The sequence below is a fragment of the Mauremys reevesii genome, linkage group 8 (genome assembly GCF_016161935.1).
Source record: "Mauremys reevesii isolate NIE-2019 linkage group 8, ASM1616193v1, whole genome shotgun sequence".
NCBI lineage: Eukaryota > Metazoa > Chordata > Testudines > Geoemydidae > Mauremys > Mauremys reevesii.
In genome coordinates this window covers 58,041,912-58,068,734 of record NC_052630.1, presented here as the reverse complement: position 1 = coordinate 58,068,734, position 26,823 = coordinate 58,041,912, and positions in this window count along the sequence as shown.

Below are 26,823 nucleotides of genomic sequence, written 5' to 3'. Positions count from 1 at the left end.
CCTTGCACTTCAGGGCAGGGGACAGCAAGTCACACAGTCCAAGGAAAGTGCCCTTACGCATCCTGAAGTTTTGCAGCCACTGTGATTCATCCCAGACCTGCAGCACTATGCGGTCCCACCAGTCCGTGCTTGTTTCCCGGGCCCAGAATCGCCGTTCCACAGCATGAACATGACCCATTGCCACCATGATGTCCATGGTGCGGGGTCCCGTGCTTTGTGAGAGGTCTGTGCCACTCTCAGACTTCATGTCCTCACCGCGCTGCCGGAGCCTCCTCGCCCAATTTCTCAGCATCTGACTGTGAAAAAGGTGGACAATAAGGTGCGAGGAGTTGACAACGGCCATAACTGCAGCGATGATCGCAGCGGGCTCCATGCTCACAGTGGTGTGGCGTCCGTACTGTCACTCACCAGAAAAGTGCGCGAACTGATTGCCCGCCGGCGCTTTCAGGGAGGGAGGGCAGGAGTGATGGTTGAATGACGACAGTTACCCAAAACCACCCTCGACACATTTTTTCCCCCAGCAGGCATTGGGAGCTCGACCCAGAATTCCAATGGGCAGCGGGGACTGCGGGAACTGTGGGATAGCTGCTCACAGTGCACTGCTTCCAATGTCAATGCTTGCCCCGTTAGTGTGGACTCACAAAGTCGAATTACTGTCCTTAGTGTGGATACACACGTTCGACTTTGTAATATCGGTTCCACAAATTCGATTTAAGTAGAATCAAACTACTCTGGTAGTGTAGACATACCCTTAGTCCTTCTCTGGAGCAAGTGTCCAGGGAGTGGGTGGAGCCTTGGCTCCATCCCTGGCTATTCGCTTGCTGGAGTTGATGAGCCAGTATGGAGTGAGTAGCAATTTGCTGATGTGCTGCAGGCCTGAAGTAAGCTGTTTCCCCTCTCCCCTGAGAGGCAAGCAGAGAAGGAATTGTTTTTTCAGAATTGTGCCTATAAGCCACAATGGAAAATGGAGGGGGTCTTATACCATACCACCAGAATCAACAAACCAGCACTCTCAAACCATCCTAACATTGATGGTCATTCACTCTTCTAATGAAATGCTCACAAGACACATAAATCTGCTTCTGGTTTTATGTTGTGGTCTGATAAGTATCTTCTCCTTGTTCTGAATTCACCCTGACATTGCTGGTTTTATTTGTTATTTTCCCCAAGTTAATACTATTGAAAACCCTGTGGCTACTTTCTGAGGTGACTGCTGACAGGCCCACCCACATCTGAGCAGGGGATGTAGTGCTGTCCCTGCCCAGTCCAGTCACGGGCCTAGGCGCCTGGCCTGGCTCCCCTCCAGCCCCAGTGCTAGCCCCACCCCCATGAGACCGGGGCAGCAGCACGCAATTCTGGGGAGCACACAGCAGGGCAGTTGCCAGGTGGGTGGAGAGGAGATCAAAAAAGAGATAGCGAGCCGGTGTGGGGTGGTGGGACAGTGCACACTGGAGAGTCATGTCTCCTCCCAGAGCTGAGGGTTCGGGGGACCCCTGGCTACAGCTTCCATCACCCCCTCGCAAGGCCAGATGCTGAGCCCCTCTTGCCCCCAGTAAAGGCCGGCTGGAGGGGGTGGGAGGAGGCAGGCCCCTGATCCCTCCTGCCCATTCTGTTATTGCCCGCCACCCTGAAAGTCGGGGCCCACCCAAATTTGCAATCCTAGCTACACCACTGTCACAAGACCCACAGGTCCCCCTCGAGGGGAAATCAGACTGTAAAAGATTTTTTTAAGGGAAGCCTCTAGGTCTTTTCCTTGCAGAGATAGCCTTGAAGGTTTAAAATGGATGTGAACCAATCACTACTGTTAAAAGGAAAAGGCTGTGGGCTTCTACTTCTTTGGTGGTTGGCTGGAGGAGGAGGAGCTACGCATCCTTGCTAGCCACGTGTTTTATGTAAAATGAGTTACTAATGTAGTCCAATGAATCATCTTCCTAACCTATTCCAAAGTACTCAGGCCATCTCAATGCATACTGGTGGGAGCAGTGTAAAGGAAACTAATAATTTTTTTGGGGGGGTATCCTTTGTTTGTTTGGTTTGGGACAGGGGCTTGGGGAAAGGAGGACACATTTTGTTTTGCTTGCCCCCACAAATGCATTTGTCATAAACATACAGTTAAGGGTTAATTCCTCTTTTACCTGTAAAGGGTTAAGAAGGTTAGGTAACCTGGCTGACACCTGACCAGAAGGACCAATAAGGGGACAAGATACTTTAAAATCTGGAAGGGGGAAAAAGTCTTTTGTCTGTAATGTGTGTGTGCTTTGCCGGAGTCAGAGATCCAGAAAACAACCATCTAACCCTTGTTTAAATTAGTGAGTATTTAGATAAGAATGTGGTAGATTTCTTTATTTTTCTCTTTGTCATTTCTTTTGCAATCATAGAGGGAGAATCAAATTGGGTTTTGTGTAACTTTAAGGTTTTGCCCAGAGGGAAATCCTCTGTGTTTTGAATCTGTTGTCTGTGAGATCATCTTGCTTTCTAATCTCACAGAGTTATTCCTTTCAACCTTTTTCTTTAATTAAAAGTCTTCTTTTAAGAACCTGATTGATTTTCCCTTATTTTAAGATCCAAGGATTTTGGATCTGGGCTCACCAGGAATTGGTGGGGGGAATTTTCTTGAGTCTACCCAGGAAAAAGGGTATAGAGACTTGGGAGAGTGAAATTAGTGAAATCCTGCCAGGAAAGGGGGGATAAAGACTGGGAAAAATTGGGGGAAGGCAGAGTTCCCAAGTGGCTCTCCCTCAAACGTTTTGTTAAAACATTTGGTAGTGGCAGTGACTGTTTTGCCTAAGCTGGTACAAATAAGCTTAGGAGTTATTCATGCAGGTCCCCACATCTGTAAAAAGTTCAGGTTAAGGGAGGGGGCACCTTGACAGCATTAAAGCCACTTCTGGTCATAAGTTCAATTCCTGATTCTGACTTGTGATACCTTGGGCAAGTCAATTAATGACTCAGTTCTTCAGTTTCCCTCTATATGAAACAGAGTTAATAATGTGCCATTGTAAAATGTTTAGAGATCTATGGGTGAAAAATGTTTTATAAATGAAAAAAATAGTATATATATATCATCAGAGCGTCTTTCTGAAAACTAGACTGGAAATCTCACAAGTACTTGCTGAATTTCATCAGACTAGAAATATTCAGAAAATAGCCTTTTTATGACATTTTAGTATTTGCCCTTCTGATCCCAACTGAAGCCAGAAAGTCCACCGGGATATGAACATTATTAAATAGAGGTATGAATTGAGAGTGTTTAACAACACAAAATAATAGCTTGGGTTTTATTTTGGATTAAGTTCTCTTTATTTCTTCTCCTATCCGAACCATTTCTTTCTATTTATTTACCATTTTTATGTGCCCATCAAGATTTTCTTGGCAAGTTTGCATGCCGTGTGTTTTGTTTTAAAATTATATAAAGACCTATGGTTTCTTGAAACAGGCACCCTAAGCTAAATCAACCACATTTTCCACCATTGCACCTCAGGCCCCAACCCAGCAAAGTATTTAAACTCTAAAGTTAAGCACATGATTCGGTGCTTTGCTGGATTGGGGGCTTCAATCAAACACAAAAGAAAACGGAAATGGTCTGACATGATGCCATCAAAATCAACAAACCCACAAACTGTCAGACCATCCTAAATTGATGGTCATTCATTCTTAAAGTGCAATACTCACGAGGCAAATAAACCTGTTTCTGGTTTTATGCTGGTCTAGCAAATATCTTCTCTTGTTCTGAATTCACGTTGACATTGCTTGTTTTATTTGTTATTTTTCCCAAGTCAATACACCTGAAAATCCTATTACATGTATGATTATTTTCATATAAAAGTATAATACCTGTTTTTGATACTCCTATGATCAGCTAGGCTGGCAACACAATGTAGATAATTATATATAGTACTCAAGCACCTATGGCTATGGAAACATCAAAAGTTCGGTGTTTCAAAACCAGAAAGACGGTGCTGAACAAAAACAGCACTGGCATAAGAACTAACGTGGACCCCATAGGTAACCCAGAGCCAAATGATTACATAAGATAATTAGAAATATATCCCCAAGAAGAACAGAAGGACTAAAGTAAGCAATTGTCACAAGATTACTTCCATCTGTATTTTGTCAGTATTAGTATAATATGCAAAAAGTATAATAAAAGAACTGTGGGATAAAAACATTTTATGTTCAGGAAATAAGATTCAGCCAATTCAAAAATAAAGTCCCACCTGAATGCATACAGAGTGTTTTGTTAAAATACCACATGGAGAACATGTTTCTGAATAGGAGGGTGAATCAAAGAAAATGCCTTTCAAGAAGAAACAAGTACATAGCAGGCAAAATCTCAGCTACCACCAACCAATGAAAACAAGCGTAAGCCACAGGTCATAAAGTAAATATGGAACCTGGAAAAGCTACCAACTGGGTAAAACCTGAATTTGACTGAGAGATTTATGTCAAAGCATATGTGAGATGAGTAGCATGCTGAACAAAACCAATTATGCACAACCACAGGAGTTTCTCATGTGCTACTGTGGCCAATGCCCAGCAAAAGTTCTCCAGTGTGTTTTGAACTGTTTCTTTCAAAGTCATTTCCATTTAGGTTCAATAGAATGTCATGATGATTCAAGGAGCTTGAATGTGAATCAGGTTCCTATTGTAGGTAGCCTTATAATAGCCAAAGGAAATAAGGAAGTTAGAGAAAACAATGTGTCAGTTTAGTCCTCTGTGTTCAGCTACATTACATGATGTTTCTGACAGAACACTTGCCGGATTTATTTTTTTTTATGCATTCATTAGCCACAGATTTCCATTTTATATTTCCAAGGACTCTAATCTTATGCAGCTGTTGTAGATCTTCAGAGAATACCAACCACTAAAAGAAATATGGTTCATTGTGCTACCAACATAATTATGATTACAGTAGGAATACACTGGTACTAAGTTACTGTGACGCCTATCAGATCTGTCAAGCAGATCAGAGCTCCCCAATCAAAGTGATAATGTACAGTATCTGTGTTAGAAGACACAAAGTATCCCTCCATGTATGTTCCAGTCCTCCACGTTGGGAATTTTTCAGTAGCTGCATATCATATGCAATTCTGGACTAAAGTTTGGGAGAAAGGTTGAGGTTGGTCCCTAAAAAGGTCTAATTTAATTTAAAATTATTTTGCCTCGTTGTTTTCACCTTCAAAATCTGGTTGAAATGTAGACAGTATCAGCTGCAAGGGATAATTCACTCCTGACGATATTTACATGGTAGGCTGATAGCTTTGCTTCTAAAGACTTGGTGAAGCAGATTGTCATTTCAATGGATTATTAATTTTACAGTGGGTTATACATGCAGGACACTTGGGATATGTGTCAAGTGGCAAGTTGGGAGACTATTTCCAGAAAAAATTGCTCTCTCTGAGTGCTTGTCATAAGTAGTTAGTTAAGGGTTAAGGTCTACCTGTAAAGGGTTAACACAGACCTGGTGAAACACCTGACCAAAGGACCAATCAGGGAAGAGAATTTGAAAATCCCAGAGAACGGGGGTCTCTCTCTCTTCTTTCTCTTCTCTCTTTAGCCTGTCTGGACCTACACCAGTCTAGGCTAGAACCAAAATCTTTCTGCTTCATCTTCTTCTATTTCTTTCTTCTATTCAAGCTAGTGAGTATTAGAAGAACATATAAGATATAATAAGTCTGTGTGTCTGTGTGTCTGTGTGTGTTTTTTTTGATTATTATTTTTGCCTGTGTTGTTTGTGAGGAGAGGAAAGAAAATTCTCCTCCAGGGATTAAGATTGGATTCATAGAGATTGTGTATTTTTCTTTTTTTTTTTTATCTTTTAATAAACGTTAAGTTCCTACCTGTGGATTCAGGGAAGGAAGAGGCTGGCGCCACTCTGTGGAGACAGGTCTCCCAAGCAGAGAGAGGGAGAGAGAGGGGAAGTGGGCTGCTTCCTGTGTGTAGTAGAGATTCATTGAGATTTGTATCTGGGTTCAGGGACAGGCAGGGGGAGCGCCAGACGTTAACCTGACCTGACTGGGCGGTGGGAAAGGGGAAGGGGGGGTTAGGGTGGGGTGGGGAGAATACCTGGGGTCCCCCACTCAAAGTGGGGGTGATATCCCATGACAGTGCTGTAGGCTTTTCATTTCGAGATGTGATGTGTAAATTGTCTTTGATCCTACAGTACTTACTGAACCTATTGAAAAAGGCAGTAGTGCCTAGGGAAGGAGCCCATCATCCAGACACAAAACCTCTGTTCCACACCAGCTATAGCCCAGAACTATGCATGTTGAAGACTATAACTTTCTGTGGTTTATCCAGGTTTAGTCTGAACAGTTCCACAGGCTGTGAAAACCACAACAATAATATATCTTAGTTTCTCAGGGGCAATATGGCAAACATTATTCTGAGAAATAAAGACTTTGGAGACATTGTATCACTGAAAGTTTCAATATTGGGCTGGATTCTTCTTGTGTAAAAGTATAAATCAAGAATAACCAATTAAGTCAGTGGTCCTGCACCTGCTCAATTTATCTTCTCCACATATGACTATACCACTACCACCAAATGGCCCAGTACTGAGATGAGATCAGCTCATAGATGAAGCTGATTGAAATGAAATCTGAACAAGAGAGTGTGTATGTTGAAAAGGAAAGCACCTTTGAAGAATTTGCAGCCACATTTCTGTCCCTTTGGCTGAAGACACACACACACACACACAATTAGTCAATTCAGTCAAGAGAGCTCTTGAACTTCTTCCTGAAGCTAAGCTCTCACATAGCATCATCCATGAATAATGTTTTCTATTGTCTCCAGTTGGCTAGGAGATTCCATCCCATTCTGAAAGACAATAACCCAGCTTCAGTTACACATACTCTTGTCACCTCTTGTCTGGATTTCAGCAATGCAATATACACAAGAATGAAGCCATTCGCCTTCAGAAAACTCCAGGTAGCACAGAACATTGCAGCACATCTCCTCAGCAGTACCCTTGACATCTGCATAAAATGGCTATGTGGTTTACACTCACTTACACAGTCTTTACATGAGTGTAAATGACCACAGGATATGCAAGATAGTGGAGAATGAGAAATATTGACCATTTTATGGTGACCATTCCATCATAAAAATGCTTATGATATTGACATGAAGTTGTGTTATGAGGCCAGGTGGCCTAGAGAATAGGGCACTGGAGTGGGACTCACAATATTTTGGTTCTATTCCTGGCTCTGCCTCTGGCCTCCTGGGTGACCTGGGACAAATCTATTCACCTCTCTGTACCTAATTTTCCCATCTGTAAAATAGGTATAATTATATGTATCTGCTTTGTAAAGCTCTAGGAGAGCCACTGCAGAAAAGAGCTATTATAAGAGCTAGGCATTATTATTAACATCCCGGTTTGCCACATTCTGGTAGTAAATGCTTAGAACTGAACCAATCTGCTGCACACTCTAAATTAAGTGATTTATTGGAAGTCCTGGATGGAAACAACTATAACTATCAGTAGGGTCAGTAACTCAGTAGTGAACATTATTCACTTTCAATGAGACTAAACTCCTAATCAATTATGGCCAGATTTTTAAAGGTATTTTTAAAAAAGTGCAAATAAGTGGGGAGTGCCTACGCACTTTTGAAAACGCTCACTAGATGTCTTCCCCTGAGTCTGACCTATACCTGATCATGGTGGAGAGATGTAACATCTGAATTAGGGGATCTCTCGTTGAGCTATGCCATCATCGATGAAGGCTTATCCGAAATATTGCCTTGAGCATAATGCTAGGTGGACAGGTCCAACAAGAATTCTGAAAATGATGGCTAACACAGGTGGAGAAGATGCAGTGCAGCAGCTGCACCTAGCTACCCGAGGTGAAGGAAGTCACTGAGAAAGACTCAATGGCTCGGGTCACATAGCTTGAATCCAGTACTGATAGACCAGGAAAAGGGTCGCGTTGCTGTGCCTCCATCTCATCTCAGTGGGATGAGGTATCTTTTTGGAACAATCATTTGCTCTTGCTTTTGACTGTTGTAGTGGGGTGGCTGCCCCATCCCCATGTGAGAGGGGGCTAGAGTAGGCCAGAGAGGCTGCGCAGGCCGGCAGCCAATTAAAAAAGGGCTTACTGAGAGCCAATCTGGGCCGACATTAGAGCCAGCCAATCAGGGCTAGGCTAGGCCCTATATAAAGGCTGCCTAGGAGAGAAGGCAGGCAGTCTCTCCCAGACCTTCAGAGAGGACCCAGGGTCAGACCCAAGGTAAAGGGTGGGCCTGGGTACTCCTATTCCCCCTTGCATGGACACCCAGTCAGTGGATGTGGTGAGAGTGGATTGCACCAGACCCCTGACTCTAGGGGTTAGATTTTGGGGTGTGGTTGACCATGGTGGCTGGGGCGCAGAGAAGGACTGTTGATAACACCAGACCCCCCCTGGAAGGGAGTGAGACCGGAGCAGTGGGCACTGCCAGAGGGCAGTGTTCTGAAGAGGACACTGCCGAGCGGGAAGCAATGCAGGTCCAGACACCAGGAAAGGACCAGAGGACGGACAGGACACCACCAGCAGCAGGCATCCTGCCAAGGACTGAGCTAATTTCCAGAGCAACCAGTGGGAGGCGCCACAGTGGTGAGTCCCAATCCCGTCACAACCATGAATAGTTTAGCACTCTGCACCAGGGTTACAGCCCATGCCTTATTCTCAGATGTAGATGCCTTGCCAGTGCCTCCCTCAGTGTCAACATGATGGGCTCGTGCCAAAGGTACCCTAGGGATGCGCATCCTCTGATGTTGACAGGCATATCTGCAGTATACTGTATATGGTGACAATGCATCCAATTGTATCTGGGATCTCCATCTGTCCATCAAAATTGCAACCTGGAATGTTGAAACTTCACAGGCGTGGTGATCAGGTCACTGTCTCATGTGAAATGGACTGTTTTGGCATATCAATCACAGGCCTAACAAAAGCAAGGCTGATAGATCACGGACGTCATGAGGTGAAAGATTCCTCACTTCTGTATTCTGGCAGTCTCAACCACTGACATGGGGTAGCTCTGCTACTGTGAGGCGAGGCCAAGTACTCGTTGATAACCTGCATGCCCATGTCTTCTCGATTACTTATTGCACATCTTAAACATTGGCATTGTTACCTCGCTGTCATACTAGTCTATGCGCCGACAGAGGAATCTGTTGATTCAGTTAAAGATCAGTTTTATGATCAAGATCAAATGAAATTTCTAGTATGCACAGTCCCTCCATGATAATCTCATGATCCTAGGTGACCTAAATGCAGTTACTGGCTCCCTGTGAACTGGGTTTGAAGAGGTCATTGGTCATTATGGTTCAGGTATACCCAATGATAACTCTTGCTGCTTGCTCACATTCTGTGCCTCCCAGAATCTTTCCATTCTTGGGTCATAGTTCAAGTGGTGACGCATACATCAGATGTAATTGATCTCTCACAATGGTGTCACTCAGAAGGAGTTGGACTATATCATCACACATGACAGGCATCTCTTCACCTTCTGTAGAGTATATTGTGGTGCAGAATGTGCGGCAAACACAGATCACCACCTAGTAGTTGTCCATATGGTGTTGATGCTCCAACGAGGAAGTAAACCCTCTGCGATGATGAAGGAGTTTGACATTGACGCACTTCACATGCCAGGTTTAGCTAACAGGTTTTGTATCGATGTCAGCAATAGAGTCTTGGCTCTAGCCAACCTGCTGAATGACACGGAGTTTGCCTGGTCTCTTTTCACTTCCATCCTCCACCAATCCATTGAGCAGACAATTGACTATAGGCCTTCCAGATAATTAAATTGAAGGCCACAATCCATCAGCATGGCCATAAGAGCACTCGCAAGCAGCTGAAGTGAAAATTTAACACCTTGGCATTCTGTGATCATGAGGAATATTATAACCAGGTGGTGGACAATGTTGAATTTGGCTTAGCTAGGGGCGACTTAAAACCAGAATTTCGCACAATCTGCAACCTCAGCGATCAAAAGGTAGTCATTACAAATGGCATCCTGAATGACAGGTAAGGCCATCCATGTAAATTGGACGAAGGCATCCTCTCATTCTGGGTGGAACATTATCACAGTGTCTTGAACTACTCCCCATCCAGAATCCAAACACTTGTACTGATGAACCAACACTGGATGAAGTGAAGCATGCCATCTATAAACTGAACAATGGACACACAGCCAGTGCTGATGGCATCCCCCCCAGAGCTGTTAAAATGTGCTTTTGACGTATAGCAGAATCGCTTCTGGCCATTTTTCATCTGGTGTGGAGAACTGAAACGTTGTCAACAACCTGGAAGTATGGTATTGTGATCTCACCTTCTAAGGGCAAGAGACCACACAGTGAATGAAAGAGCTACAGGCCAATCACCTTGCTGTCCATTGCAGGGAAGTTATTTGCACATGTTCTGCTGGTGCGCTTGGAGTGTCTGTTACATCAGAAGCATCGTCCTCAACAGTCAGGCTTTACGAGGAAAAGGTCCACCTTTTGGCGCCGTTTGTTGTCAGAGATACACCGTGAGTTCAAGAAGCCCCTGCATGTAGTGTACATTGATCTTAAGGTTGCATTTGATTCAGTTGACCATGTTGTGCTATGGAAGGCCTTAATGACAATAGGTGTCCCTACCACTCTGCTGGACTTGATTAGAGAGCTGTATAATGGAACCACTGACCACGTAAGTCTGGGGAATCAGATGTCAGCACACTTAAAATCTATATCTAGTGTCAGGCAGGGCTCTGTCTTGGACCCTCCACTTTTTTTGTCAGGCAATGGATTTCATAATGCAGCATTCTGTCAAGTCCATAGGCATTAAGATTGGTGATCTCTCGCTCTCATACCTTGACTATGCTGAGCACGTTGTTCGTCTATACAGAGCCCCAACGGGTTTCATGAGGCACTCCAGGAAATGGATTCAAGAAGTCTGTTCAGATGTTGGACTCTTGTGGGCCATCAAGTCCTTGCAGCTGTGCAGGAATGGACCAAATGGTGAACAATCACTACGTCCATGTTGAAGAAGATGACTAGATGGCTGTCTGTGTCTTTAGGCACCAAAATACCCTAAAAAAATCCCACCCTTGGGCCTTGAAACGCCAAGATGAGCAACACCTAAATCTCATTTAAAATTCCTGGGCCTTAGGTGGTTTTGAAAACTCCACCAGAAATCTGCAGAAGGCATCACATCTCAGCACACATGCACAGCAGACTAGTTGCCCATAAGAGCAGATTTGTGAATTTCATCTCTATGATGCCCAAGCATACATCTTACTATCCCTAAACTTTGTCTGGCATTGATATTGTGGGTCTGTGTGAAACAAAGGTCAACACTGAGAACTTGTTTGGTAATTAAATCATAACCTAATCAGAATGAAGTGTTCTGAATCTTTTCCTATAACATCTTACTTTATATGAGGTTGTTTTTTGTTTTTTATTTATTTATGTATTTATTAATAAAGTGCAACAAAAAAGGATATTTTATTGCAATCTTTAAATTAGCACCATGGATTATACCCTATAAAGCAATATATGGTGTTACTATTACTAAAACAAAAAGATGCCAAATTCACGATGAAAGGAATGCAAGGATTTAATATGTGTACAATGCAGTTTGAAACAAATTGCTCTAATAGACATTACTGAATAAAAGAAAGGGTGATTTCACCTTCTGCGCAGCATAGCTTTAGCATTAACATACCCCTTGACTGATGCAGTTGAAATGTTTTATTATTTTAGTTAAATTTGTGCTCATTAGTCATAATAAATATGTAATCTTTAAGGTGATGTTTTTGTAAGTCCTTAGGACCTCTGGTATGATTAAACTTTAAGGAATTTTGAAAAAGAAAATTAAAAACATCTGTTATTAAAGCAAATGCTGAAGCTATATATGTAGTAATAATGTATATATTCTTATATAGCCCTTTTCCTCAGTAGATCTCAAAGAAAATAATCATCATCTCCATTTTACAGATGGGGAAACTGAGGCATAGAACAATGAAGTGACTTGCCCAAGATCACACAGCAGGTCTGTGGCCAAGCCCAGAATAGAACGCAGATCCCCCAGTCTGTTATACCCCAGTGTGTTATCCACTAAGCCCCACTGCCTAACTACAGAGGGAGAATTTCAAAAGCTCCTAAGGGATTTCAAAGTATAAGTCCCAATGACATTCTACGGGACTAGATACTTTGGAAAACCTACCTCATAACTGGTATTAGCGTCCATTACCATTCCATCAATACCATTGTTTCAAACAATCATGTGTTTAACAGAGATTTGCCAGATGCAACCAGGTTTGCATAGCTTCTGATATGGAATGCCACTAAGGGTTACAACATTACATTAGCTAGGTTGTAAAAAGGCATTGTGACTCTGATATATGCTCCTCAGAGGCTTAGCTAGTCTGACCAACAGGTGGAGGCTTAGGTAGTCTGTCTAATATTTTTTTTCCCCAACTAAAATTGGGTTTTTGACTAAATTATTTTTTTTACAGAAAGCCTCTACTTTTGTTGAATTTTAAATTTTTGTCAGAAGACAAAAAAAAATCATTTTTCTGTTGCTGAAACCCCCCCCCCCGAAAATAGTTTGGGGTTTAAAAAAAAAAATCAAAATTTTCCACTGAAAATTTTGACCAAAAATGAATTGTTTTCATTTTCAAATTTTCTGTGGAAGAAACCTCCATTTTCTGACCATCTCTGAGTGTGAATGCCACCGAACTATGTCATGGATTATCCAATATCATATAGCAGGGACAGAACCTCAGTGTTTAAGGAGTTATCTGTATGGGACTGCATGTATTGCAAACTGAAGATTTTCAGTTAACTGAATGGAACTCAAAAGCAGCCAACATATATATGTGCGGGTATGAAAAGGACAGTATAGAGACTATGCCTTGAATCTCTGTTCCATCAAGAGATCTGTAATGGTTTGAATGTGGTATGTTTTCACACAAAGTACAAGAATTACTGTTGAGATCCACTTTAATGGCCAAAAAAAGTAAGAAATGTATATGATATATTTCTGCCCTATATGAGTTTGAGTGAATTAGCAAATTTGGAGACAACATCGCTAAGTGAACAACAGGGCAAAGGTAGCAATTATGGACAATTTTTTTTAAGCTGATTATTCGAATATGAGCACTTAGACCTGGTTGGGAAATGGAAGTTACATTCCACAAGAAATTCCAACATTTCAAAATTTGTTTTTGTTACAATGAGTATAAAAAGAAAGTTCAGGTATGATCAATGTTCAGCCAGGCAGAATGCATTTCTTTCTCCATTAGTTTCTTGCCTTGTTGCTCTTTGATCAACTTCTACAAGTATTTTAGCTGTGAAGAAGGAAATCACGGCCAACGAGTCAAAATGGCATCAATGATTGATTTTTAATGGTGCTCTCAACCTGCCGTGGGGAGCAATTTTGAGTGATGGAACTGACAAAGAATAGGTCAGATTGTAGTGGGAAATCTGAAGAATGATGCTTGAAGAAGAATGAGCTAGGGAAGCTAAGTTATGCAGCGGTCCCCAATTCAGCAAAGCATTTAATACATCCTTAATTCCTATTGACTTCAATGGATAAACAGGTTGGGAGAGAAGAGGAGGATTGGAAAAAAGAAACAAGTCACACAGTAAAGAGCCAAAGCCTAAAAGAATTTCAAACACGGAGGCCTGGCAACACTAAGATTTTGTGTTTGTTTCTTTTATTTACGCCATGTGACACAACGTACTCTGTTTTAGTTCTACAACATCTGTTTCACTGCATTTTTAACACTTTGGAGCCCAATAAAAACAATGATTTCATTTTAAAACATGTTTTGTTTTCTGGGATGCAATTTAGTCTACATTAATACTAGAAGCTTTTAAGTTTTTCCTACTTTCCTCCGCACAAGAAATAAAGCAATGTGAATACCTAGGAGAAAACTCATCTGGTGGCCCTCATTTTCCTCTTATTTACACCAGGGGAAGCTAGGTGTAATTAGATAAAACCACTCTAAATTAAAGGACAATTGGCCTTAGGTTGTACGGAGCATGTTATATTATTCATCTGTTTTGTGAATGCTGCCACTTTAAGGGCTAGTCTACAATGGCAACACAGCAGCACTTTAATTTGGCAATGCAGCAGCACTTTAACATGGCTTGTGTAGTCGTGGCAGAGCGCTGGGAGAGCTCCACGAGGGGCATGGCTCCCAGTGCTGGGGCACTGTCTACACTGGTGCTTTACAGCGCTGAAACTTGCTGCACTCAGGGGGTGTTTTGTCACTTAAATCAGTTGCTATTTTGTGTTCAGCAAGACCGTCACTGGGCAGGGGAGATTGGCCAGAACAGTCATCCCAGGACCTGGCTTGGAGGGGGACCAAGAGCAGGTCTGTGGCTCAGAGCATCTGTGGCAGCAGAAGCAGTTCTGATTGGCTTTTAATACTGTTGAGAACAGTCACATGAGTTCCCCATACCAGGAGATGTGCTGAAGATTCCCCCAACATCCACCCACTCACACTCACACATGGGGAATCGTCAGGAAGCCAGTCACTCCTGAGAGAGGCAGATACAAACAGCTGGGCTGAATTAGGCCAATTAAATGTGTTCCATAGTTAAACAATAAAAATATTGAAAGATTGCACCAGAAAGATTGCAGAAAACTGTGGGGTTTTGCTCTGCATACAAGGAAGTATTTTTAAGTTTCAAAGTTATAAAATCTCAGAGAATGGGAAGCAAGATGCTAACATCACAAATGGCATTTTTAAATGTTTTCATTCAATATGTATCCAAAACTTCATGTATGTCATAGAATGAGCACATGCATTCTGACTTTGGAGTTGGGGATACTCCTGCCTGCCACTTTCCCCGGACAGCCCATCACTTTAAAGCAGAGCAAAACAACAAGGCAGCACAGTTTACTACTGCTGCTGCCTCTGCCAAGGAGCAGTAGATGTCAGGGCCTTGCAGATCAACCTCCTGCTGAAGGAAAAATCTTACTGTAGTCCATTACATTATGTACACCAGTCCTTAAACAGATGCGGTCACAAACAGCATGCAGACAAACCTGGCTTTTAGAAATCTCAGCCAAAACACAAATACCTCATTCCCAGTGTTGATAAATTGTATAGTCAGTTTCTTGACCACACTTTGATTCATTATGAAATATATTCAAAAGGCCAAATAACCAATGTCAGTCAGGTTTATTGCTCTAAGCCAATACTAATACAGTACCCGCCCCGCTACCAAAAAAAGTTCTATATATTACCAGTCTCCAGGAAGTATCTTGTGCAGCAATGTTACATTCACTTTATGCAGCACCTTACGTGCTCCCGAAAGTTATATACCAAAAGACATCTTTTTTTATACCCTACCTGTTCACAAGTAAAAGGTTCTGTGAATGTCATTTGAAACTAGGTTTAACCAATCAGCTTTCTACCTTATTTTTCTGGAGCCATGCGGTACTCCTTATGTCTTTATTCTGGATATATGCATTTCAGATACCAAAAAGCATGACTACACCTTCTAAGTTTGTACTAGGATAGAACAATCATGTCTTGTCCTCTTTCTTTGGGTAAATGCAGTACAGACCTGTGAAAGTAACTTCCTTTCTATTGCTATAGTAAAAGCACTAAGCACTCATCTGTCCTGATCTTGACAGCTTGCCTATTTGCTCAAGTCAAAACTTACTTCAGTTAATGCCTAGGGGTTATGGCATATTTAACATAACTGATCAGGGTTAAACAAAAATCAGACCAATTTAGGCTATATATATATATATATGATGTGGATAATATATATATATATAAAATATTATATTATATATTATTATATATAATATACTATATAATATATTATATTATATATAATAATATATAATATATTATATTATATATAATAATATATAATATAATAATATAATATTATATATATATATGAATGATGTGGATAATACATATTAATATGATATGTATATATGCTAGCCAGCATATATAGTCAACATCAGGGATCAACTCTATACCAAGAAATTGACTAGTAAGAGAGATTAAGGCAGAGAAAGAGCAAACTTTCTTGCTGTTGTAAGAAGCCAGAGCACAACAAACAATCAATACAGCATTTCTTTTGTTATATCCTTGGGGGCAACAGTTTTAGGAAGAAATCATTGGAGACACAGAGAGCTGTAAACCTTGAAGCAGCCATTTACTGCCACACCAGAACTAACCAACAGCCAGCCAAAACTGGCTGGGCTATCCCCTAATAATCTAACTCAGTTGTCATAGCAACACAAGATTCTATTACCACGACAACCAAATACACAACATATTCCTCCTCCCTTAATAAGAATGTCCCCTAAATAAAACAAACACTAAACTAGAGAAGGAGGGTAGACTGCCTTCATTCCCAGCTAAACCCCGGGGATTATTTAGTGGGTTCGCCCTACCTAAAGATCCAGCCGACAAGGAGGCCTTCTGTCTCTAGGTGGACTTCTGGTGTTGTTGCACCCGAAAGTGTCTTGGGCAAGGGCCTGACAATGGGCTCAGAGTTCATAGGGCGAATGGGTGAAGATGGGGTATCAGCTCGTGCTGGGCAGAGGAGTATCTCTGCCACTGACAGTAATGGAGGGGAAAAGTCAGGAACAGGTGACTCTTGATTCAGTGTCTCGCCGGAGGTGGTGAAATCAGGCAACTCAACTGAAGATGTGTCCTGAGGACTGGTATGATCTACATGTTGCCGCCAGGTGAGATCCTCTGCAGTCCGGACTGTGTAGGAAACAGGTCCCATTTGAGCGATGACAGTGGCAGGGACCCACTTAGCTCCAGAAGTATAATTCCAAGCCAAAACCGGCTGTCCCGGGCTAAAGGTTAGGTCTTTTGCTCTGGGTGCACGCCTTATGACTTGATCTTGCTGCTGACGTTGCACAATTTGTCGGGGTTCAGAAAGTTTCAGCAGATCAAAGCAAGTTTGCAGCTGTCGTTCCATCATTAGAAAGGCCAGGGATGCCTTGGTCGTAGCATGAAGTGTGTTTCTGTAGGATAGTAAGAAGTTGTCCAGACACTTTTGAATGGATAATTGTCCCTTGCCAATTTCAAAGCTTGTTTCATTGTCTGCACAAATCTTTCAGCTAATCCATTGGTGGATGGATGATATGGTGCTGAAGTGATGTGGTATATCCCATTTGCTTTCTTAAACTTTTGAAACTCCTGAGAGATGAACTGCGGTCCGTTGTCACTCATAAGTTGTTCTGGCAGATCAAAATGACTAAAGAATCCTCATAATGTTTGGATAGTACTCTTTGCAGTAGTGGACTGCATTATAGAGACTTCTGGCCATTTAGGCCATCTGCCACCACCAAGAACATGCTTCCTTCAAGAGGGTCAGCAAAGTCAATGTGAATACATTGCCACGGGTTTTCAGGCCAGTCCCATGGATGTAGGGGTGCCCACTGAGGTGCATTTGTAACACCCTGACATGACATACAAGCTCTTGTCTTCTCTTCAATAGCTCTGTTCAATCCAGGCCATCAAAAATCATGTGCACTATTCCACAGCGACTGGAATGGAGCTGTTCTAACATCCATGATCTCAGTGGTGGTGGTGGGATAATGACATGTCTCCCCCATAACAAACAACCAGATTGGATTGATAACACCGTCCTCCTGGACATGTAGGTAACAAGGTTGGGTAAGACCAGAGAAGTTCATCAAGATGTTCCGTGCATCACCAGGTCCATAACTTGGGAAAATACTGAGTAGCGGTGATGGGTGTATTCTCTACCTGTTCAAAGTAAAAGATTTCCTTCTGGGCAATATCTCGACGGTTGACTGGCAAAGGCAGCCTTGAGAGACCATCCGCATTTCCATGCAGAGTGGATTTCCAATATTTGATTTCATATGTGTGCACGGAAAGAAACAATGTCCACCATTGCATACAACTAGCGGCTAATGGAGGAATGCCTGTGTGGGGTCCAAAAACTGAAGTCAGGGATCGATGGTCTGTGAGAAGAGTAAACTTCCATCTGAACAGGTATTGATGAAACTTCCGAATTCCGAAAACGATTCCCAACACCTCATGTTCGATTTGGGCATAGTTAGTTTCTGCTTTCCTTAGAGTCTGTGAAGCAAAAGCAATAGGTCTCTCTTCTCTCAAAGGCATAATGTGTGACACGACTGCTCCCACTCCATAAGGGGATGCATCTCAGGCCAACTGTAGGGGTAAGGATGGATCAAAGTGCATCAGAACTTCAGAATTTAGCAGTGCATCCTTAGCTTTGTTAAATGAAACATCACAGACTTCAGTCCACTTCCAGGCCTTGTTCTGCCCAAGGAGTTCGTGAAGTGATTTTAGCAGTGTGACTAACTGTGAGATGAACTTTCCATAATAGTTCAATAGTCCTAGAAATGAGCGATGCTGGCTAACATTTTGAGGAGAGGGAGACTCCACAATAGCCTTAACTTTGGCAGGGGCCTTATGAAGACCTGTAGCATCAATGATGTGTCCCAAATATTCAACAGAGGCCTGGAAGAATTCACACTTGTCTTTGCGGACTTGCAGTCCATACTCCTCCAGTCTTTGTAGGGTAGCCTCTAAAATCTTTAGGTGATCCTCCTCATTCCTTCCAGTGACCAGGATGTTGTCCAGATAGCAATGGACTCCTGGCAAGCCACACAAGATCTGGTCCATAGCCCTCTGGAACAGATGTTATTCCAAAGGGTAGGCGACAGTATCGATAAAGCCCCTTATGCATCACAATAGTCAACAGCTCTTGGGACTTTTCATCAATGTGCATCTGTAAATACGCTTGATTCAGATCAATCTTACTGAACTTTTGTCCCCCCAGCCAGGCCTTCAAAGAGGTCATCGATGTGGGGAAGTGGGTATTGCTCTGCACACAACACTGGGTGGACAGTGACTTTAAAATCACCACAAATCCAGAGAGAACCATCTTTCTTCACTATTGGAACGATAGGAGTGGCCCATGGGCTATGGGTAACTGGTATTATGACTACATTTGTGACCAGGCGCGCCAGGTCCGCTTCAACCTTCTGCCTGATGGCATATGGCACAGTTCTGGCTTGGTTGACTGTCAGGTTTAATGTTCAATGTCACAGTGACTCCCTTCATACTTCCAGTTCCTCTCCAAAAACAGCAGCGTGTTTCCTTAGTATAGTGGTCAGACCAGTTTCTTCTTTAGTCATTTGGTGCACTTCCGCCCAATTCAGCTGGATCTTCCTAAGCCAAGACCTACCCATTAAGGCCCGGTAATTACCTGTCACCACAAACAATGGCAATTTAGCAGCCTGTCCATTGAGCTCCACCTTAACATCAGTAGTGCCCAATATAGGCACAGCTTCTCTCGTATACGTCTTCAGCACTGTTTTTGTTGCTTTAAGCAGAAGATGCTGCTTTTCTTTATACACAGTCTCTGACATGAGTGAAACGGCTGCACCAGTGTCCAGTTCCATGTGTATAGGTTTGTTGTCCAACAACAGGGTTACTCAGTATTCATGTGAGCACACTGCCAAAGACAAAACATGGAGTGGCTCTTCTTGTGAGGAGGTATCTCCTTGGTCATCCTGGGTCTGCAGATTTCCCTTTTTGGTTGGCCAGACCACAGGCCTCTTTTTCTTTTGTTTACAGGCACACTCAATGTGTCCCTTTTTGCCACAGTGTCGACATACCAGGTCCTTACACCAGCATTCTCATGCATGGTGACCCAGCTTACACAGTGGTAACATTTCTGACTCCCCACAGTTTTGTGGCTAGGCTCTTATGACACCTTATGCATCCTAGTGATGCACCGATGGATTGTGCCTCCTTTGTAGCCAGTTCCATGGAGACAGCAATATCAATGGCCTTCTGTAAGGTAAGCTGAGCCACTGTCAATAGGCGCTTCCATATAGCTTCACTGTGCAGGCCACACACTATCCTGTCATGTAGGGCATCATTTAATATCTCCTTACATTCACAGTGTTCTGCTAGCCTTTTTAAAGTTGCTACAAATTGTACAACTGTTTCGTCTTCTTTCTGGTCTCTTTTGTAGAACCTACATCTTTCAGCAATTACCAGTGGTTTTGGAGAAAATTGAGACCCCAGGATTTCCACAATGTCACTGTAAGATTTAGTCTCTGGCTTAACAGGGTGTAGTAAGCTGTGTAGCAGGGAGTAGGTCTTAGCCCCTACACCACTTAGGTATATTGGCACCTTCTTCTCTTCTGTAATGTCATTTGCAATAACAAAAAGCTCAAAACGCTCAGTATATACATGCCATTGCACTATAGTCTCCTCAAAAGTTTCTAGTGGCCCTGTAAGTGTAGCCATGATTTTAGTTTCAGTTTGCACAGTCAGTGCAAACAAGCCAGTTCTCACCCCTTTCCAGCAGCAAAAAAGGTTGCTTTGGGATTTTTTTGTTTTTGTACCTTAACTTCTACTTCCTTCTGTTGCTGGGGGCAGCACAGAGATCCCATCCTCGTCGCCATGTTGTTATATCCTTGGGGGCAACAGTTTTAGGAAGAAATCACTGGAGACACAGACAGCTGTAAACTTTGAAGCAGCCATTTATTGCCACACCAGAACTAACCAACAGCCAGCCAAAACTGGCTGGGCTATCCCCTAATAATCTAACTCAGTTACCATAGCAACACAAGATTCTATTACCACAACAACCAAATACACAACATCTTCAAGGACTGTACACTACTTGCATGCTAAGAAAAAGAATTTACAAGCCTTTGTGTAACACAGCCACTTGATGATTCCTGCCATAACAATGCAATGCAGTCAGAGGAGTTTCCATGAAACGGGGGGAAAGTGGTTCATGGCAAAGAGGTGCAATTCTCCTGGGTCCCCTCCACACAAATATATAGAGGGAAACATGAGGCTCCAATTAAACTAAATGGTAACTATTGGAATAGTAAACACCTGTGTCTTAACCAGTTCTTCAAGTTGCAGAGGATATGTGACAACTAGCAAACAACTCGTGGCCACTTTATAGAAACAAATTCTATTGTCCTGCTATTTTCCCATAGCTAACTCAGTGCCAATAAATCCAAGAATGATACGGACCTTTGGCAAGGTGTCCAGATAGCTCCTTTATTTTCTTTTTATATTGGCACCCAATCTTCCACATGCCTCAGTGGGATCTTAAAACACCGTAGCTTAGTTCTGACAGCAATACCCTTTTCTTTATTGCCAGCTGTTAATTTACACAAAAGTAAATGCAGGAAAGGTTGAGTTGACCTCTGAAATGATTGACTGTCATGATGGTAAATTCCCTGACACAGAGAATCTTTATGGGACAATATTTTAATTATTTAGACAGAAATCTCAGCTGAGCAGACTGTATAGCACATGTTCTCATTCTAGCTTTAGACAGAAATGTTCCTCGATTTAGCTTGCTGGATTATGTAAGTGTACACTGGATTTAAAAAAAAAAAAAAGCACTGCTCTAAGGCGTCAATCAACTGGAGATAGAATACAAAACTTCTGGCATAAATTCAATGTTTTTTTCTTTTTTTCCCTCTTACCTGACACTGAGAATCCAAATTTGATTTGTTATCATTCAAATCATCCATGAAATTGCTCAGTAAAGATCACAGTAATGGAGATAAGTGAAACTGGCTCTAATACATGGAACACTTGTTTAATATGGTATTTCCCCACCCCCCCAAAATAGGTTACTTTCTAAAAACAGGCTGTGGAACAAATACATTACATTTGCAAAGACTGATGGTGATGCTGACCAATAAACAAATACTGAATAAGGAAGAAGCTTATAAATTACATTGTATCAATATTGTGGATGGCAGCGTGTCTATTCCTGACTCACAGGCTAACCTTATGCAAGTTATGAATCCTCTGTGTCTCAGTTTCCCTATCTTCAAACTGGAAATAATAATGCCCATCTGCTGCTGTGAGTAGAACTGATCTGAACTTTAAACAACATTTGTTTCTGATGCGTACGTTTGGAATATAGAAAACACCTGTGAAATTGGAGAATTTGGCAAAAACAATTTTATTTACTTACAAGTCTTTCTGAACTAACTTGTCTCCCAGGACTAAAACTCCCTGAGTTCACTCATGAACCTTCTGTGCTGACTAAACATGCTTCACAATCAGGGCTGCCTGGGGGGGGGGCAAGAGGGGCAATTTGCCCCAGGCCCCGAGCCCCACAGGGGCCCCCGCGAGAGTTTTTCAGGGCCCCTGGAGCGGGGTCCCTCACTCGCTCTGGGGGCCCCGGAAAATGCTTGCGGGGCCCGGGCGCAGGAGCTTCTTCGCTCCCGGTCTTCGCCGGCGGGGGGTCCTTCCGCTCCGGAGAGGAAGGACCCCCCACTGGCGAATTACCGCCGAAGACAGAGCGAGACCCGCCACCGAAGTTCAGCTCGGTCTTCGGCGGTAATTCTGCGGCGTGGGGCCCTTCCCTTCTGGGACCCACCGCCGAAGTGCCCCGAAGACCCGCGGCGGGGGCCCCCCGCCGCAGAATTACCTCCAAAGACCGGGCTGCACTTTGGCAGCGGGTCCCACTTCGGCGGTAATTCGGCGGCGGGGGGGCCCCCGCCGCGGGTCTTCGGGGCACTACGGCGGTGGGTCCCGGAAGGGAAGGGCCCCCGCCGCCGAAGACCCTGGAATCCTCTGGGCGGCCCTGTTCACAATCACTATTGAGGAAGAGGAACAGCTCCTCCTGCATCTGTGTAGGTCCTATACGGCCCCATCTCTGCAGTATTGGAGTGCCTCCCAGAAGTGAAATGTAACAAAATAATGTATGTGTCCTGCCACTGGGCACATTTAGGCACCTGTTTAGAAAATGCTGGCCTTCGAGGCAAGTCAGGTGGGATGTCCCACCTTAAACAAGAGAGCAAGCAGAAGGTGGGGTGACTCTCAGATTTCTGGACGATGGGATAATAGGGACAAAATGGATCTAGTCCTTTCCTGGAGGGGACATTGCAGCATGTTCTTCTCTAAGGGTACGTCTACAGTACGAAATTAATTCAAACTTATTCTATTCGAATTTTCAGAAGCGATTTTATCCATTCGGTGTTGTGTCCCCACTAAAGCACGTGAATTCGGCGGAGTGCGTCCACAGTACCGAGGCTAGCATCAATGTTGGAGCAGTGCACTGTGGGAAGCTATCCCACAGTTCCCGCAGACCCTGCTGCCCATTGGAATTCTGGGTTAAACTCCCAGTGCATGATGGGGCAAAAACATTCTCATGGGTGTTTCTGGGTGTGTGCCGTCACTCACTCCTCCCTCTGTGAAAGATATGGCAGACGTCATACTGCCAGCAGATGGTGCAGTACGGTGCACCGTCTCCTGATATTATGAATCCACCTTGCGTGTCCTCTCGTCTTTCTATCTACTCTTTTATCTAATCATTTCCTGCCTTTTTTTGGCTACCGTGAACCGAGCAGCACAGCTTCCGCCACAAACTCTGCTCTCCCGCTCTTGCATTGCTAGCTAATTTTTCCATGTTGTCGGTCCTGGGCTCCTGTGTAAGCTACAGAAGGGAACAATTCACCACTGTCTTTCAGCCATCATGAACTGAGCCACACAGCTTCCACTGCAAACTCTGCTCTTCCACTCTTGCGGCTCTAGCGAGCTTCCCACCTCCATGAAAGCTACAGAAGACAACCATTTCCTGCCTTTTATCGGCCCTCTTGAATTGAACAGCTCTCCTACGTTTCACACCCTTTTTCCAGGATTACCTGTGCAGGCGCCATAGCGCAGCAAGCATGGAGCCCGCTCAGATCTCCGCTGCAGTTTTGACTATTATAAATACCTCGCACATTATCCAGCAGTATGTGCAGTACCTGCAAAACCGGGCGAGGAAGCGATAACAGTGTGATTACCATACTGATGAGGACATGGACACAGATGTTCCTAGAATCACGACATGTGGTAATTGGGAGATCATGGTGGCATTTGGGCCAGGTTCATGCCGTGGAATGCCGATTCTGGGTCCGGGAAACAAGCACTGACTGGTGGGACTGCGCAGTGTTGCAGGTCTGGGATGATTCCCAGTGGCTGCAAAACTTTTGCATGCGTAGGGCCACTTTTATGGAACTTTGTGACTTGCTGTCCCCTGCCCTGAAGTGCAAAGACACCAAAATGAGAGCAGCCCTCACAGTTGACAAGTGAGTGGCCATAGTACTGTGAAAGTGGCCATAGCACTGTGGAAGCTTGCAACGCCCAACAGCTACCAGTCAGTTGGGAATCAGTTTGGAGTGGGCAAATCTACTGTAGGGGCTGCTGTGCTGCTAGTAGCCAATGCAATCATTGACCAGCTGCTATCAAGGGTAGTGACTTTGGGAAATGTGCAAACCATTGTGGATGATGAGGGATAGCTCAGTGGTTTCAGCATTGGCCTGCTAAACCCATGGTTGTGAGCTCAATCCTTGAGGGGGCCACTTAGGGATTGGGGGCAAAAATCAGTACTTGGTCCTGCTAGTGAAGGCAGGGGGCTGGACTCAATGACCTTTCAAGGTCCCTTCCAGTTCTGAGATAGGTATATCTCCACATATTTAAAGTCAAAATTATTTAAAATCTGTTCTTTATTTTTGTTGCACAACACATTGAAAGAAATCAGAAGGTAGACCAGGGGAGAGGGAGGGTATTGGCTTAGAGTGTTGGAGGAGGAGGGAAGGACAAGTCCAGAAACCAAATCAAAAGTTCACATATGCCAGCTTTCTGCTGCTTGGGCAATCCTCTGGGGTTGAGTGTGTGGGTCCCCGCCTCCTCCCTCTCGTTCTTGGGCATCTGGGTGAGGAGGCTATGGAACTTGGGGAGGAGGAAGAGCAGTTATACAGGGGCTGCAGCGGCAGTCTGTGGTCTTGCTGCCTTTCCTGCTTTAGATCCACCATACAGCAGAGCCTGTCAGTTTGCTCCCCCATGAACTTGACCATAGCGTGCTGCCTGCTCTCATCGCATGCGCATCGCTCCTCTCTTCGTGTTCCTGTAATGCTTTACGGGACTCCACAATTGTTTGCCTCCATGCATTCAGCTGGGCCCTATCAGTGCGGGAGGACTGCATGAGCTCGGCAAACATGTCGTCCCAAGTTTGTTTTTTTCCCACCTTCTAATCTAGACCAGCCTCTGGGACAGAGTAGATAGGGGCCACATTGAAACATTTGCACTTGCGGGAGGAGAAAAAGGAGGGTCGTATTTTAAAAGATACATTTCAGAGAACAAAAGGGACACGCCTTCTCAGTGAAACAGGCAATTCATAGTACACAGCACATGTTCTTTCTGTACAAGTTAGCATTTTGCTTCTTATACTGAAGTGCCTGCCACTTTGGTGTGAGTAAGCCATCACACATGGCCAGGCAACAGAATTCACCTTGCAGGCAGCCTGGGGGCATGCGGGGTTCTGCTTCTTCTACATTCATTTCAATGCTTTCAAACTGCTGGGCCCCCTTTCCCATAGTAAGCAATGCCTGGTGGGTTTGCCATATAAAAGGAGGGCCTGCGGGCTCTCTGGGATGATCGCTTCACACAACACACACATCCCCGCACCCATCGCATGGCTCCAATGAGGCTCTGAGCAGGGATGAGCCCTTTAAACTAAACGCAAACAGCCCAGCTCGGCTGGGTTTCGCCCCACCCCCCCACATGGCTCCAATCAGGCTCTCACTCACCAGAAATACCTTCTCCAGGGTCATGGTCCAGGAGCCTGCCTTGGGAATGGAGGGAGGCTATTGGCTCCAGTGTTAAGAATAGTTCCTGGCTAGGGGGCAAATGGATTCTCCACTTGCTGCCTGTGCACTGTCCTCCTCCTTCTCCTCTTCCTCTTCGTCCTCCAATAACTCCCCCCCCCTTGCAGGTGTCCACGGACAGTGATGGGGTAGTGCTGGCATCACCCCCCATAATTGCATGCAGCTCATGGTAGAAGCAGAATGTATGGAGCTGTGACCCAGAGCACCCATTCACCTCCCTGGCTTTTTGGTACGCTTGCCTGAGGTCCTGGATTTTTGTTCGACACTGCTCTGTGTCCCTGGAGCAGCTTCTTTCTGTCATGGCCCTGGAGACTTTAGTGTACATATTTGCATTCCTTTTTTTGGAACATAGTTCTGCCATAACAGATTCGTCTCCCCAACTTGCAATGAGATCCAGTACCTCCCATTTGGACCATGCTGGAGCTCATCTGCGAATCTGGGACTGCATGATCTCTTGAGATGGTGGACTGTGCTGATGGTCACCTGTGCTGATGGTGACCAAACAGGAAATGAAATTCAAAAGCTCCTGGGGCTTTTCCTGCCCACTGGCTAGTGCATCAGAGTTGAGAGTGTTGTCCAGAGTGGTCACAAGGGAGCATTCTGGGATAGCCCCTGGAGGCCAATAACTGCATCCACAATACTTTTAGCCCGGGATTGCGATCTCGATTTAAGCGCTACTCCACTTGCCAAGGTGGAGTACAGAAATCAGATTAAAGAGCCCTTTAAATAAAAAAAAACAGTTTGATTGTGTGGACGGAATCTTTTTTTTCCCCCAAATTAACTCAGCTAATTCTGAAATAACAGACTAGTGTAGACCAGGCCTAAGAGAAAGCAGGTTTCCTCACTGCAGGGCACAAAAAGTGTGCACTGCAGATGTATGAGCAGGCATAGCTAGCAGGAAATTGAGATCCTTGCTCAGCCAGTCAAATCCTCTCTCTCTACTTCACTGTCACCAAAAATATGGGGAGAGTTGTGATCATTTGGGGAAATGTAAACAATCTACACCTAAGTATCGAGTTAAGATTTTAAAAACCAGTAATGGTTTAGAGTGCCCTAATTTTTGACTGGCCAGTTACAGATATCTCAAAGGAGCCTGTTTTTCAGAAGGTAGGTACTCAAAACTTTTAAAAACTAAAGCCTCTTTAAGACACCTCAAATTGGGTGC